General features: G+C 42.1%; 2 long non-coding RNA genes across 2 annotated transcripts; both read right to left on the bottom strand.

The window, feature by feature from the left end:
* Positions 1-7,516: 7,516 nt before the first annotated feature.
* Positions 7,517-8,493, bottom strand: LOC146712155 (uncharacterized). Its single transcript, XR_014919235.1, has 5 exons — positions 8,421-8,493; positions 8,238-8,346; positions 8,053-8,161; positions 7,768-7,838; positions 7,517-7,644 (listed from the first exon to the last, which is right to left on the bottom strand). It is a non-coding gene; the product is annotated as an uncharacterized LOC146712155 (long non-coding RNA).
* Positions 8,494-9,634: 1,141 nt separating this feature from the next.
* LOC146712156 (uncharacterized) lies at positions 9,635-10,376 on the bottom strand. Its single transcript, XR_014919236.1, has 4 exons — positions 10,288-10,376; positions 9,971-10,204; positions 9,738-9,844; positions 9,635-9,658 (listed from the first exon to the last, which is right to left on the bottom strand). It is a non-coding gene; the product is annotated as an uncharacterized LOC146712156 (long non-coding RNA).
* Positions 10,377-16,522: the final 6,146 nt, after the last annotated feature.

Below are 16,522 nucleotides of genomic sequence, written 5' to 3' on the forward strand. Positions count from 1 at the left end.
TGTTTGTTCGTCACTTTCTGTTCTGATTACTGTTTGTTCATCACTTTCTGTTCTGATTAGTGCTTGTTCACCACTTTCTGTTCTGATTACTGTTTGTTTGTCACTTTCTGCTCTGATTACTGTTTGTTCGTCACTTTCTGCTCTGATTACTGTTTGTTCACCACTTTCTGCTCTGATTACTGTTTGTTCACCACTTTCTGTTCTGATTACTGTTTGTTCACCACTTTCTGTTCTGATTACTGTTTGTTTGTCACTTTCTGTTCTGATTACTGTTTGTTCATCACTTTCTGTTCTGATTACTGTTTGTTTGTCACTTTCTGTTCTGATTACTGTTTGTTCACCACTTTCTGTTCTGATTACTGTTTGTTCGTCACTTTCTGTTCTGATTACTGTTTGTTCACCACTTTCTGTTCTGATTACTGTTTGTTCACCACTTTCTGTTCTGATTACTGTTTGTTCACCACTTTCTGTTCTGATTACTGTTTGTTCGTCACTTTCTGTTCTGATTACTGTTTGTTCACCACTTTCTGTTCTGATTACTGTTTGTTCGTCACTTTCTGTTCTGATTACTGTTTGTTCATCACTTTCTGTTCTGATTAGTGCTTGTTCACCACTTTCTGTTCTGATTACTGTTTGTTTGTCACTTTCTGCTCTGATTAATGTTTGTTCATCACTTTCTGTTCTGATTACTGTTTGTTCACCACTTTCTGTTCTGATTACTGTTTGTTCGTCACTTTCTGTTCTGATTACTGTTTGTTCACCACTTTCTGTTCTGATTACTGTTTGTTCGTCACTTTCTGTTCTGATTACTGTTTGTTCATCACTTTCTGTTCTGATTAGTGCTTGTTCACCACTTTCTGTTCTGATTACTGTTTGTTTGTCACTTTCTGCTCTGATTACTGTTTGTTCATCACTTTCTGTTCTGATTACTGTTTGTTCACCACTTTCTGCTCTGATTACTGTTTGTTCACCACTTTCTGTTCTGATTACTGTTTGTTCACCACTTTCTGTTCTGATTACTGTTTGTTTGTCACTTTCTGTTCTGATTACTGTTTGTTCATCACTTTCTGTTCTGATTACTGTTTGTTTGTCACTTTCTGTTCTGATTACTGTTTGTTCACCACTTTCTGTTCTGATTACTGTTTGTTCGTCACTTTCTGTTCTGATTACTGTTTGTTCGTCACTTTCTGTTCTGATTACTGTTTGTTCGTCACTTTCTGTTCTGATTACTGTTTGTTCATCACTTTCTGCTCTGATTACTGTTTGTTCGTCACTTTCTGTTCTGATTAATGTTTGTTCATCACTTTCTGTTCTGATTACTGTTTGTTCGTCACTTTCTGTTCTGATTACTGTTTGTTCACCACTTTCTGTTCTGATTACTGTTTGTTCGTCACTTTCTGTTCTGATTACTGTTTGTTCAACACTTTCTGCTCTGATTACTGTTTGTTCGTCACTTTCTGTTCTGATTAATGTTTGTTCATCACTTTCTGTTCTGATTACTGTTTGTTCATCACTTTCTGCTCTGATTACTGTTTGTTCGTCACTTTCTGTTCTGATTAATGTTTGTTCATCACTTTCTGTTCTGATTACTGTTTGTTCGTCACTTTCTGTTCTGATTACTGTTTGTTCGTCACTTTCTGTTCTGATTACTGTTTGTTCGTCACTTTCTGTTCTGATTACTGTTTGTTCACCACTTTCTGTTCTGATTACTGTTTGTTCACCACTTTCTGTTCTGATTACTGTTTGTTCGTCACTTTCTGTTCTGATTACTGTTTGTTCGTCACTTTCTGCTCTGATTACTGTTTGTTCGTCACTTTCTGTTCTGATTACTGTTTGTTCGTCACTTTCTGTTCTGATTAGTGCTTGTTCACCACTTTCTGTTCTGATTACTGTTTGTTCATCACTTTCTGTTCTGATTACTGTTTGTTCACCACTTTCTGTTCTGATTACTGTTTGTTCGTCACTTTCTGTTCTGATTAGTGCTTGTTCACCACTTTCTGTTCTGATTACTGTTTGTTCGTCACTTTCTGTTCTGATTAGTGCTTGTTCACCACTTTCTGTTCTGATTACTGTTTGTTCGTCACTTTCTGTTCTGATTACAGTTTGTTCGTCACTTTCTGTTCTGATTACTGTTTGTTCACCACTTTCTGTTCTGATTACTGTTTGTTCGTCACTTTCTGTTCTGATTAGTGCTTGTTCACCACTTTCTGTTCTGATTACTGTTTGTTCATCACTTTCTGTTCTGATTAATGTTTGTTCGTCACTTTCTGTTCTGATTACTGTTTGTTCACCACTTTCTGTTCTGATTACTGTTTGTTCGTCACTTTCTGTTCTGATTAGTGCTTGTTCACCACTTTCTGTTCTGATTACTGTTTGTTCACCACTTTCTGTTCTGATTAGTGCTTGTTCACCACTTTCTGTTCTGATTACTGTTTGTTCGTCACTTTCTGTTCTGATTAGTGCTTGTTCACCACTTTCTGTTCTGATTACTGTTTGTTCGTCACTTTCTCTTCTGATTACAGTTTGTTCACCACTTTCTGTTCTGATTACTGTTTGTTCGTCACTTTCTGTTCTGATTACTGTTTGTTCGTCACTTTCTGTTCTGATTACTGTTTGTTCGTCACTTTCTGTTCTGATTACTGTTTGTTCACCACTTTCTGTTCTGATTACTGTTTGTTCGTCACTTTCTGTTCTGATTAGTGCTTGTTCACCACTTTCTGTTCTGATTACTGTTTGTTCGTCACTTTCTGTTCTGATTACTGTTTGTTCGTCACTTTCTGTTCTGATTACTGTTTGTTTGTCACTTTCTGTTCTGATTACTGTTTGTTCACCACTTTCTGTTCTGATTACTGTTTGTTTGTCACTTTCTGTTCTGATTACTGTTTGTTCACCACTTTCTGTTCTGATTACTGTTTGTTCGTCACTTTCTGTTCTGATTAGTGCTTGTTCACCACTTTCTGTTCTGATTACTGTTTGTTCATCACTTTCTGTTCTGATTACTGTTTGTTCACCACTTTCTGTTCTGATTACTGTTTGTTCACCACTTTCTGTTCTGATTACTGTTTGTTCACCACTTTCTGTTCTGATTACTGTTTGTTCACCACTTTCTGTTCTGATTACTGTTTGTTCGTCACTTTCTGTTCTGATTACTGTTTGTTCGTCACTTTCTGTTCTGATTAGTGCTTGTTCACCACTTTCTGTTCTGATTACTGTTTGTTCACCACTTTCTGTTCTGATTAATGTTTGTTCGTCACTTTCTGTTCTAATTAGTGCTTGTTCACCACTTTCTGTTCTGATTACTGTTTGTTCGTCACTTTCTTTTCTGATTAATGTTTGTTCGTCACTTTCTTTTCTTACTACTGTTTGTTCATCACTTTCTCTTCTGATTACTGTTTGTTCGTCACTTTCTGTTCTGATTACTGTTTGTTCATCACTTTCTGTTCTGATTACTGTTTGTTCACCACTTTCTGTTCTGATTACTGTTTGTTCACCACTTTCTGTTCTGATTAGTGCTTGTTCACCACTTTCTGTTCTGATTACTGTTTGTTCGTCACTTTCTGTTCTGATTAGTGCTTGTTCACCACTTTCTGTTCTGATTACTGTTTGTTCGTCACTTTCTGTTCTGATTACAGTTTGTTCACCACTTTCTGTTCTGATTACTGTTTGTTCGTCACTTTCTGTTCTGATTACTGTTTGTTCGTCACTTTCTGTTCTGATTACTGTTTGTTCGTCACTTTCTGTTCTGATTACTGTTTGTTCGTCACTTTCTGTTCTGATTACTGTTTGTTCGTCACTTTCTGTTCTGATTACTGTTTGTTCGTCACTTTCTGTTCTGATTACTGTTTGTTCCCCACTTTCTGTTCTGATTACTGTTTGTTCGTCACTTTCTGTTCTGATTAGTGCTTGTTCACCACTTTCTGTTCTGATTACTGTTTGTTCGTCACTTTCTGTTCTGATTACTGTTTGTTCGTCACTTTCTGTTCTGATTACTGTTTGTTTGTCACTTTCTGTTCTGATTACTGTTTGTTCACCACTTTCTGTTCTGATTACTGTTTGTTTGTCACTTTCTGTTCTGATTACTGTTTGTTCACCACTTTCTGTTCTGATTACTGTTTGTTCGTCACTTTCTGTTCTGATTAGTGCTTGTTCACCACTTTCTGTTCTGATTACTGTTTGTTCGTCACTTTCTGTTCTGATTACTGTTTGTTCGTCACTTTCTGCTCTGATTACTGTTTGTTCATCACTTTCTGTTCTGATTACTGTTTGTTCACCACTTTCTGTTCTGATTACTGTTTGTTCGTCACTTTCTGTTCTGATTACTGTTTGTTCACCACTTTCTGTTCTGATTACTGTTTGTTTGTCACTTTCTGTTCTGATTACTGTTTGTTCGTCACTTTCTGTTCTGATTACAGTTTGTTCACCACTTTCTGTTCTGATTACTGTTTGTTCACCACTTTCTGTTCTGATTACTGTTTGTTCGTCACTTTCTGTTCTGATTAGTGCTTGTTCACCACTTTCTGTTCTGATTACTGTTTGTTCGTCACTTTCTGTTCTGATTACTGTTTGTTCACCACTTTCTGTTCTGATTACTGTTTGTTCGTCACTTTCTGTTCTGATTACTGTTTGTTCGTCACTTTCTGTTCTGATTACTGTTTGTTCGTCACTTTCTGTTCTGATTAGTGCTTGTTCACCACTTTCTGTTCTGATTACTGTTTGTTCACCACTTTCTGTTCTGATTAATGTTTGTTCGTCACTTTCTGTTCTAATTAGTGCTTGTTCACCACTTTCTGTTCTGATTACTGTTTGTTCGTCACTTTCTTTTCTGATTAATGTTTGTTCGTCACTTTCTTTTCTTACTACTGTTTGTTCATCACTTTCTCTTCTGATTACTGTTTGTTCATCACTTTCTCTTCTGATTACTGTTTGTTCATCACTTTCTGTTCTGATTAATCTTTGTTCGTCACTTTCTTTTCTGATTAATCTTTGTTCGTCACTTTCTTTTCTGATTACTGTTTGTTCATCACTTTCTGTTCTCTAGCATATCGAGACTATCTCTCCATACCATTACATATTCCATATGTACGGGATACGACCCCCCTTGGTCGTGGCGTGTGGATATCTCTTCAAGACACTCCGGCACGCCCGGCTACGCCCCACAGCTTATGTATAAAACAGCTGTGCAGACGTTACACCGGTGATCGTTGATCTCCACTTGTGTGTGGGGGCAAAAGAGTGCTTACCTTGAGAGTACTGTGTATGTGCGTCTATTGGAGCGTGCTTCAGCATCCTCCGTGGGCGATGTATTTCTCCCTTCTAGGTCCCCTGGTAGCCCCGGTATTCCCCTGGTACCCCTTAGCTTGGTTCCCCCTAGCTGGCCCTTGCTTCTCCTTGGTTGGTCCCCCTTCCCCAGCATATCGCCTCGAAAAAAAAACAGGATTATGCACCGGTTGGGCCATGCTGTGCAGCTGCCGGCTAGTGCGTAGCTCGGCTACAGTGAGGAAACACGGCAGGGACACGGCTTCAGTGTTCAAGCATACGCTGTCGCCTTGGCACTGTGCAGCTCGGCTGCTAAGTGTGTTAACACAGAGAGGATACGACTTCAGCCTTCCTAACGTTCGCTGTTGGCCTGCTTAACAATGTGGGAATAAACAGTGGGGAATTATGCTACGTTTCGTGTCAGCTAATCGTTAGCCGGCCTGCGAGTAGGATTCCAGCCGGTTAGCCTGTCTGGCGTGTCGCCCGCAGCTCGGGGGTTAACGCGGCCAGCAGGGCTCCGCTCGTAGCTCGGCTACATTGGGGAAATGTGTCAGAGTTCCAAGCATATGCTTTTACCTGTCAGCACTGTGACGCAGGAGCTAATAAACAGTGGAAGGGGAATTCAGGTTGTGGCTAGCGCCGGTGTTCTGACAAAACGTCCTACCTTGTCAAAACATCCTACCGTAGCGTAAATTTATGGTCTTGTCTATCAATCCGTGCTACCTTATCAGAATATGCTACCTTACGTAGTTAATGGCTCCGTCGTATAGGTAGGACGTTCAGATGGCCAATTCACACTTAAAAACTTTGAGTTATTTCGCTAGGACGTTAAGAACATGCTTCCTGCTGGGATTTATTTAGGTAGCAAGTTCAGATGGCCAAATCACACTATTAAAACATGCTTCCTGCTGGGATTTATTTGGGTAGCATGTTCAGATGGCCAAATCACACTATTAAAACATGCTTCCTGCATAGTTTTATTTGGGTAGCATGTTCAGATGGCAAAATCACACTATCAAAACATGCTTCCTGCATAGTTTTATTTAGGTAGCATGTTCAGATGGCCAAATCACACTATTAAAACATGCTTCCTGCATAGTTTTATTTGGGTAGCATGTTCAGATGGCAAAATCACACTATCAAAACATGCTTCCTGCATAGTTTTATTTAGGTAGCATGTTCAGATGGCCAAATCACACTATTAAAACATGCTTCCTGCATAGTTTTATTTAGGTAGCATGTTCAGATGGCCAAATCACACTATCAAAACATGCTTCCTGCTGGGATTTATTTAGGTAGCAAGTTCAGATGGCCAAATCACACTATTAAAACATGCTTCCTGCTGGGATTTATTTGGGTAGCATGTTCAGATGGCCAAATCACACTATTAAAACATGCTTCCTGCATAGTTTTATTTGGGTAGCATGTTCAGATGGCAAAATCACACTATCAAAACATGCTTCCTGCATAGTTTTATTTAGGTAGCATGTTCAGATGGCCAAATCACACTATTAAAACATGCTTCCTGCATAGTTTTATTTGGGTAGCATGTTCAGATGGCCAAATCACACTATTAAAACATGCTTCCTGCATGGTTTTATTTGGGTAGCATGTTCAGATGGCCAAATCACACTATTAAAACATGCTTCCTGCATAGTTTTATTTGGGTAGCATGTTCAGATGGCCAAATCACACTATTAAAACATGCTTCCTGCATAGTTTTATTTGGGTAGCATGTTCAGATGGCCAAATCACACTATCAAAACATGCTTCCTGCATAGTTTTATTTGGGTAGCATGTTCAGATGGCCAAATCACACTATCAAAACATGCTTCCTGCATAGTTTTATTTAGGTAGCATGTTCAGATGGCCAAATCACACTATTAAAACATGCTTCCTGCATAGTTTTATTTGGGTAGCATGTTCAGATGGCCAAATCACACTATTAAAACATGCTTCCTGCATAGTTTTATTTGGGTAGCATGTTCAGATGGCCAAATCACACTATCAAAACATGCTTCCTGCATAGTTTTATTTGGGTAGCATGTTCAGATGGCCAAATCACACTATTAAAACATGCTTCCTGCATGGTTTTATTTGGGTAGCATGTTCAGATGGCCAAATCACACTATCAAAACATGCTTCCTGCATAGTTTTATTTAGGTAGCATGTTCAGATGGCCAAATCACACTATTAAAACATGCTTCCTGCACACAATCATCTAATGTTGACAAAGAATGCAAAGAGACATGGAGGGGGAAAGACAGCTGTTTTTATTAGAAGTTGTTATGTGTTTTCCTTACATTTTTTGCATTTATATTCTTGGTTGCTCTCTTTATATTTTGCACATGCAAAATGTGCCCATCTTTGGCAAGATTCACACTGCACCTGGAAAGGAAAAATAAATAGCTCATATTATGTTTGGTGAATACTATTAGTCAACATTTTAAACATGATTAGCAAGTAATGATACTAAGACTTATGTGTTTCTTTTGTTTTGTTTTGTTTTACCATTTCAATCATGCTGCGGTCAGCGTCAGCATCTAACATAGAGCAAACAATGCAGTAATCCTCAGCGTTCCCTGAAACACATTCATTTTTAGGTTTTAATCAAACATTATTTATTGATTAATTAAAAAATAATAGTAAATTTGTTCCACAAATACTTCATGGCAAATTAGTCCCTTGAATTTTTTTAATTAGACTTAAAGAAGGGTCTTATCTGAAAGTGTTTGAAAAGCAGTATTTAAATTGGAAGTACACACTCTAACGTGATAAGGACTTTACTGGACTTACCTCGATGTTCAAGTAGGGTGCAAGCTATCTGCATTCGCTCCAGTACAACTGCTTCTGTAGTGGTTAATACTTCACTGACCTCTCCAAAAGCAAGGTAGTGTTCTGCAAACTGAGATTTCTCATTATTATAATGTAAAGTCCTAATTGTAGCTAACAATAAATGGAATCATTTGAATAAGGGTTACCTTTAACAGCAAAACTCCGCAACTGCTGGAATCCTGTTGCTTGTTGTGTTGCATAGTCTGTAACTGCCACTCCATGGTGTCTTCATGCCCTCTCATCCTCAGAAAATTCCTATTTGAACAAAAATGTTTGTAATGAAACAAGAAATGTTTTATCTAAGAATAATACCTCAGTATCATGCATACCTCCAGTTGCGCAGAATTTTCCTGTCATAAACACCTTCATTCCCCATGGGGTCTATGAGCAGTATTCTCTGTGCAGAAATGTTGACAATCTAAAGAAAAAGTTAATAAATTAATTAAAATTACTATAGTTTTTGCCACTGAAAACCTATTTAAGAATAACACTTTCAGCAAGAAACTGCTTCACAACAAATTAATAACTAAATGGACACATACCACAAGAATCCAGTGCATACCAAAGTTCACAGGGCACAACCACATGACATTTACATGGTGGCTTCTTCTGTACGGCTTGATATGGTCAATGCTGTAGTGATTTTTTAAAGTTGCTCCTTCCGTGTTTTTTAATCTCACACATTTGCCAGCGATGTCTTGAATGGTGTAGGGTCCTGAAAAATCTGGATCAAACCTTCCTCCCTTCCTTTCACGTTTCCTCATGTTCAAGAGAAGAACTTCATCTCCAACGCTGTACACAAGGTTTCTGTACTTCTTCTGGACTCGTCTGGCATAGGCTTCCTTTTGTAAGTCTTGGGACTTTGCCATATTTTCCTCTACAGTTTTTTTTAACTTGCCCTTGTGTGTCTCTTGTAGAAGATACAAAGTCACCGTAACTCGACTCCTCAGGGAGAATGATGGAGGACAGCTAAAATTTTCACATTTTAAATTACAATTAAAATCATAAAGACAAATAATGCATGTGAAACATGAACTGAAAAATCTAACTATAATAACTCATGTTTAAAAGTAAATATACTATTATAAAGCTTTGAGCACAGAAAGCCACAAAGATAGACTCATATCATTTTTTGTATAGTCATTTTTACTCTTGATACACTTCCATAGGTGAACACATTATACTTAAAGGTCTCCTCAAGATGTATTACTTTACATAAAGATACAAATATAAAGAAGTAACTAGTCACTTACTTTATCTTTTAAATGTTTCTTGCATATAGAAGTTAAGCAGAGAAGATTAAAGCTGCAGCCAATATCAATATGCACAATTTCCAATTAAGATTACATTTAATTTATGCATTATCATAGTTGTTGCATAAATAGAATTCCTTAATAACACTTACTGGGACTTCAACAGGAACTTCAGAAGTATATGTAGCTTCTCTCCCATACATTAAACGGAATGGTGTGTATTTGGTTGTGGTGTGGACCTTGGACCTCAAAGAAAACAGTGTAGCATCCAGATACACATCCCAGTCATTCTGTTGACTAATTTTCTCAGGGCTCTACATGTGGACATAAAAAAAACACAATAGTGACAGTGTCTTAAAAGCAAATGAAATGTTATATACAAATAAAACATACCTTTTTATGTTGTCATTTGTCTTTTCGTCTAGGCCATTTGTCTGAGGGTGATATGCTGCTGTGACACTTCTTTCTATTTTCATTAAGCTGCAAAGTCTTGAGTTGAGCTTCAAAGAAAAAAGAAAATTGTTTTTTAAAAACAACCACACAAAACCTTTGGCCTGGCAGCTACTTGGCACACTGTGGCCAAGTATTTACCTAAAGAGGTATGGAAAAGTAAACTTAACTCTTACCTCGTTAACAAATTCTCTTCCTTGGTCGGATAAAATTCGTTTTGGGCAGCCATGTCTATATATGAGTGAGCACAACTGATGAGCTACCTCAGCAGCACTTTTGCTTTTTAATGGAAAAGCCTCAACCCATTTTGAAAAATAGTCTGTTGCAGTCATAATGTACTGGAAGCCACTAGACGTTTTTGGAAGAGGTCCAGTTAGATCTATTCCGATTAGCTCCCAGACATGTGACACCTGTCAATGATAGAAGAATCACATTAATATGTAATGTACATTATAACATTACTATTTTCTACTAAAATGCTACTGATATTTACCTTTATACACTGCAGTGGTTGCACAGCAGCCAATGGTTTTCCCATTTTTTGACACTGGTCACAAGCCAGGACCTTAAACATATTGAACGATCTTTATATTACCCAACAATCGCAATTAATTAAACAACAAAATTGCAAATGTTCTATAAAAATACTCGATCAAGTGGCGAAACAGTGTTAATTACTGTACATCATCCTGAAATCTGGTACGTGTCTTCAATTCAATTCAATTCAATTTTATTTATATAGCGCCAAATCACAACAAAAGTCGCCTCAAGGCGCTTCATAGATACAGAGAAAAACCCAACAATCATATGACCCCCTATGAGCAAGCACTTTGGCGACAGTGGGAAGGAAAAACTCCCTTTTAACAGGAAGAAACCTCCAGCAGAACCAGGCTCAGGGAGGTGCGGGGCCATCTGCTGCGACCGGTTGGGGTAAGAGAAGGAAGACAGGATAAAGACATGCTGTGGAAGAGAGACAGAGGTTAATAACAGATATGATTCAATGCAGAGAGGTCTATTAATACATAGTGAGTGAGAAAGGTGACTGGAAAGGAAAAACTCAATGCATCATGGGAATCCCCCGGCAGCCTACATCTATTGCAGCATAACTAAGGGAGGATTCAGGGTCACCTGGTCCAGCCCTAACTATATGCTTTAGCAAAAAGGAAAGTTTGAAGCCTAATCTTAAAAGTAGAGATAGTGTCTGTCTCCCGAATCCAAACTGGAAGCTGGTTCCACAGAAGAGGGGCCTGAAAACTGAAGGCTCTCCCTCCCATTCTACTTTTAAATACTCTAGGAACAACAAGTAGGCCTGCAGAGCGAGAGCGGAGCGCTCTAATAGGGTGATATGGTACTACAAGGTCATTAAGATAAGATGGGGCCTGATTATTTAAGACCTTGTATGTGAGGAGCAGGATTTTGAATTCAATTCTGGATTTAACAGGAAGCCAATGAAGGGAAGCCAAAACAGGAGAAATATGCTCTCTCTTTCTAGTCCCTGTCAGGACTCTTGCTGCAGCATTTTGGATTAGCTGAAGGCTTTTCAGTGAGTTTTTTGGACATCCTGATAATAATGAATTACAGTAGTCCAGCCTGGAAGTAATAAATGCATGAACTAGTTTTTCAGCGTCACTCTGAGACAGGATATTTCTAATTTTAGAGATGTTGCGCAAATGGAAGAAAGCAGTCTTACATATTTGTTTAATATGTGCGTTGAAGGACATGTCCTGGTCAAAAATGACTCCAAGGTTCCTCACCGCGTTACTGGAGGCCAAGGTAATGCCATCCAGAGTAAGAATCTGGTTAGATACCATATTTCTAAGATTTTCAGGGCCGAGTACAATAACCTCAGTTTGATCTGAATTAAGAAGCAGAAAGTTAGCGGCCATCCAGGTCTTTATGTCTTTAAGACATTCCTGCAGTTTAACTAATTGGTGTGTGTTATCTGGCTTCATGGACAGATAGAGCTGGGTGTCATCTGCATAGCAGTGAAAATGTATGCTATGTCTTCTAATGATACTGCCTAAGGGAAGCATGTATAATGTAAACAGAATGGGTCCTAGCACTGAACCCTGTGGAACTCCATAATTAACCTCAGTGTGTGAAGAGGACTCTCCATTTACATGCACAAATTGGAGTCTATTAGATAGATATGATACAAACCACTGCAGCGCAGTACTTGTAATACCTACAGCATGTTCTAATCGCTCTAATAGGATATTATGGTCAACAGTATCGAACGCTGCACTGAGGTCTAGCAGGACAAGCACAGAGATGAGTCCACTGTCAGAGGCCATAAGAAGATCATTTGTAACCTTCACTAAAGCTGTTTCTGTGCTGTGCTGAGCTCTGAAACCTGACTGAAACTCTTCAAATAAACCATTCCTCTGCAGATGATCTGTTAGCTGTTTGACAACTACTCTTTCAAGGATTTTTGATATGAAAGGAAGGTTGGAGATCTTCAGGATAACTATGCATTCTATTGGTGCACTATTAACATACTATATATAAATAACAACTTTAAAAATACATACCCAATTCCCAATGTCAACCGACATGCCATACCAGTAAAATCTGGAACAAATTGCAGTTCGAGTCTTGAGTACACCAGTGTGTCCACCGATGGGACTTGAATGAAACTCTTGGAATAGTCCCATGGCTTCTTCTTTTGTTTTTATCACTCTCCTGTTTCCAAACAAGAGCACTCCGCCTATATTTAAAAAATGTAAATTAATTATAACATGTATTTAACCAATAATTACATTTAGTTGTTTATTTACATTACAATACTGACCCTTCAGTCTGAATTTTGCGGCGTATCTCCTAAGGGTTTGCCTCTGGGACTTATCGTATTCCGATGGGTAGGACCCAGCAGACAGAAACATGAGCAGTTCCTCGTATTTGTTCTCCATAACTAAGGAGAAAATTGGACAATTTCAACATGGCTTCGGAATCCATACAGTAAAATAAAACGACTACACGACGTTATCACGCAATTAACAAGTATGTGGTGCAGTAGTACTTTCTTCGACATAACAACGGAGCGTTTATTCACCATAACAACGGAGCGTGGTGTCCAGTAACTGCAGGAGGACTAAAATAAATTGAGAAGGTTTGCAGAAGTTGAAAAGCACAAAATAAACACTTGGAATATGACTTCGAGTGAGCAGCTTAAGGTAAACAATTATCATCTGTAATAAAGAAGTAAAACTTATAATACAAACCTTTTTTCGAAAGCAACGAGATCGGCACAAGATCGGGGTAGGATGAAATAATAGGCGTGTACTATTTACACCGGAAACATGGCCGTTTTGAATTGTGCACATGCGCAGTAACAACAAGTAGGGCAGCTTGATGGGCGTTTTGTCAGAACACCGGCTACCTGTTAGCACTTCCTGGTTAGCATGTGGCCCCGCCCCCTTGCTTGGTAGCAGAAGTATGGCAGCCCACACGTCCCAAACACGTCTGTGTATGGCATTTTTGCCTTTTTATCGTAGGCACTGTGCTGGCTGAAGAAGCTGTTGCTTGCATGCACTGCTTTGTTGCCAGCGCGGACTAGACAGACCGTGCTGGGTTTGAAAGCATTAAATGACCCGCCCCTCCCCCTTCTCCTGCCTCCAAAAATGAGAGAGCAGGCTACTATGGGGAACATGGCTGCCACTGCTGTGACTCCAGTCATGGCATGGATGCTGCCATGCATGGCAGGAGTAGTTGCCTTTGGCCCCTCCCTCGTAGCCCCCCCCCCCCCCCCCCCCGGTCCCTAGTTGCCCCTTCGGGCCTTCCCTGGGCAGGGCGGCATGCCCTGACAGGGGCGTGAGGGTTACTTATGCCCTGCTGGTAGCCATTCTGTCACTTCCTCTGTGGATGGTGCTTGACACGACAGCTGCAGGCGGGCTGGGCATGGAGAGCCCACCCCAATCCCGTGCCTTTCAGGCTACATGAGGATGATGGCTGCAGCGTTCCCTTCCAGGGCCCCGCCTCTGCGAGGCCTGGGCCGGTGGAGGTTGATTATCGTGAGGTGGATGTTGAAGAAGCTTCAATCCCCTCTGGCAGCCACTGGGGTAGGGTCCGGACGGGTGAACCCATGTCTGGGTTCCCTGGGTTCTGGGGCCCTCCCATGGCATTCTCTCCCATGACCCCGCCTCCTTGAGGCCTGGGCTGGTGGAGGTTGATGGTCAGGAGGTTGATGTTTATGACGCTTGGCTCCGGTCAGACGACTAGACAGACTGATGTAACTGTCTGTCTGGCCTGCGGCCACCTCGCTTTAAAGAAGCTGAGGGGCCTCTGCAGGCGTGCAGAGACGGCCGTGTTGAGTTGAGGTGGGGAGGACTTGGAGCCTAGGCTCAGCTGTCCTCCAGCCACTCTCCTCCCTCCTGACATCCTCAGCTAGCCTAGTGGCCAGCTCTGCTGCAGGCTGTGCTCTCCTGGCCTATTTCCCGCTTCGCGGGTTCATACGTCAGTCGGACCTCGCTGCGTCTGACCGCTCGGCCAGCAGTTGACAGTTCTCCAGCCTGCGGCGCTGGCTCTCTGTCTGGCACATTCTCCAAATGTTGCGGGTTTACGTGGCCGGCAGGGCCCGCTCAGTGAGCTGACATCCCCGGTGAGTCACGTCCCTGGCTGCACTGCAGCTCCGGGCAGTCTTCCCCTGGCATGTTGCCTGCATTCGTCGGTTGGACCTCGCTGCGGCGTGTATGCCTTTTCCAGCCTATTTTAGCCGGATTCTCTCTGGCATGTCAGCTGCTGCAGCTCCCGGTTGTGTTCCCTTGGTGTGTTGCCTGCGCTTCGCCAGTTTACACGCCAGCTGGGACTCGCTGTGTCTGATCATTCGGCCGGCGCGTGGGTGTTCTCCGGCCTGCAACGCTATGTATGGGTGTCTTGTTTTTGAAGTTCAGTCTTGCTGCTCCCCTGTCTGCGGACAGCGCCAGCCCCCCCCCTCCCTGTCTCTCAACAGCTCGGGGTGGCTTCAGCTTTGAGGATGGACGGGTCACATCCCAAGCTTCACCTGTGGTTGCCCGCTTCGCTGGCGTACACACCAGTCGGACCTCGCTGTGGTGAGTGAGAGTTCTCCAACTTTAGTGCCAACTCTCTGTCTGGCATTGCCCGCATGTTGTAGCCCTATGCGACAGGCGGGCTGTTCCTTCCTTCTTGTCCTTAGCGGGCGACCAGCGGCGGAGGTCTGCCGCGCAACCAGTATGCTGCTTTAGGTGCCGCAGGTTCTCTTGCTTGACCAACGATTATCTTCCACGCTTTTCGATCCAAGGCGATGGTTCTTGCCTGCTCGAGGTCAAGTCGAAGGGCCTTCAAATCATCCTGGATTTGTTTCATCCATGTCTTCTTTGGTGCATTTCGATGCACCCTCCAATCGGTGGGGCGGGTCAACCAGAGTAGGCCATGGGGGTAGCGGCTCGGGTCCATTCGACAAATGTGGCCAAACCAACGGAGTCGGTGGCGCTGGATTAGGTCGCGATCGTCGGTTGGCTGCCGCAGCTGGTGAGGATGGTGTCATTCGAATGACGGTCGCGAAGGGAAACGCCGAGCATGCATCTAAGGCAACGCATTTGGAAAACTTCGAGCTTGCTCAGGTCGTGTTTTAGCATTGTCCACGTCTCTGCACCGTAAAGTAGAATGGGCAGGATCAGGGTTCGGTAAAGGAGGATCTTTGTCGCTAATGAGATGTTGTTCTTCTTCCAGACGCACCAGCGCAGGGAGGCGAATGCTGCCGCCGCCTGCCCAATTCTGGAGCGTATCTCCGCTGATGATGCCACTTTCTTCTCCTCGACGAGGGACCCCAGATATTGAAATTGTTGGACTTGTTTGATCTGCACACCATCAAGGTGGATGATCGTTGGTGAGCCGTCGGTGGTCAGGACTTTGGTCTTCTCGGCGTTAACCTTGAGGCCGTACAGTTTGGAGTGCCGGGCGATGTCATAGAGGATGTGAGTTGCCTCGGTGTCGTCTTCGGCAAAAATGGCACTATCGTCAGCGAACATTAGATCGGTGATAAATCGATCGATCGAGGCTTGGACTCCGCGGCGGCCCTCGAATGCTTTGTGCATCATCGCATCGATGACGATGTTGAACAACAGCGGTGACATCACATCGCCCTGCCGGACCCCTGTCATGATGGGGAATTCTTCGGACACTTCGTCATGAATACGTACCTGGCTAGTCGAGCCATCGTAGGCGGTTTGTAGTAGCTCGATGATCTTCACTGCTGGCCGGTCGTTGCAATCAAACGCAGACTTGAAATCAATGAAGATGATGACTGTTCGGCGTCCGCATCTGATCCGTTCCTCCATGAGTCGACGTAGGGTGAAGATCTGGTCGCTGCAGCCTCGTCCGGGTCGGAACCCGGCCTGTTCTTCCCGGCTGGTCATCTCACGGTGATTTTGAAGGCGTGATTGAATTATTTTCATAAGGACCTTGCCGACGATGGACAGTAAGCTGATGCCCCGGTAGTTTTTACATTCTCGATTGTCGCCTTTCTTTAGGATAGGAATGACAGCCGCCTTCTTCCAATTTGCTGGTATCACATTTGATGTCCAGATCAGTTTGAATAATGAGTGTAGACGTATGACGAGGACTTCTCCTCCAGCTTTGAGGGCTTCTGCTGCCACATGATCAGGGCCAGCGGCCTTGTTGTTCTTTAGCGAATGGATTGCATCAGACATCGGCACCGTAGGAGGGTCGATGATGGGCGGCGCTGCAGCCGGACGTTGGGGCGGATCGTG

This window comes from Copadichromis virginalis, linkage group LG3 (genome assembly GCF_057382275.1).
Source record: "Copadichromis virginalis isolate Kocher_CV1m ecotype Utaka linkage group LG3, C_Virginalis_male_GT1.1, whole genome shotgun sequence".
Lineage (NCBI taxonomy): Eukaryota > Metazoa > Chordata > Actinopteri > Cichliformes > Cichlidae > Copadichromis > Copadichromis virginalis.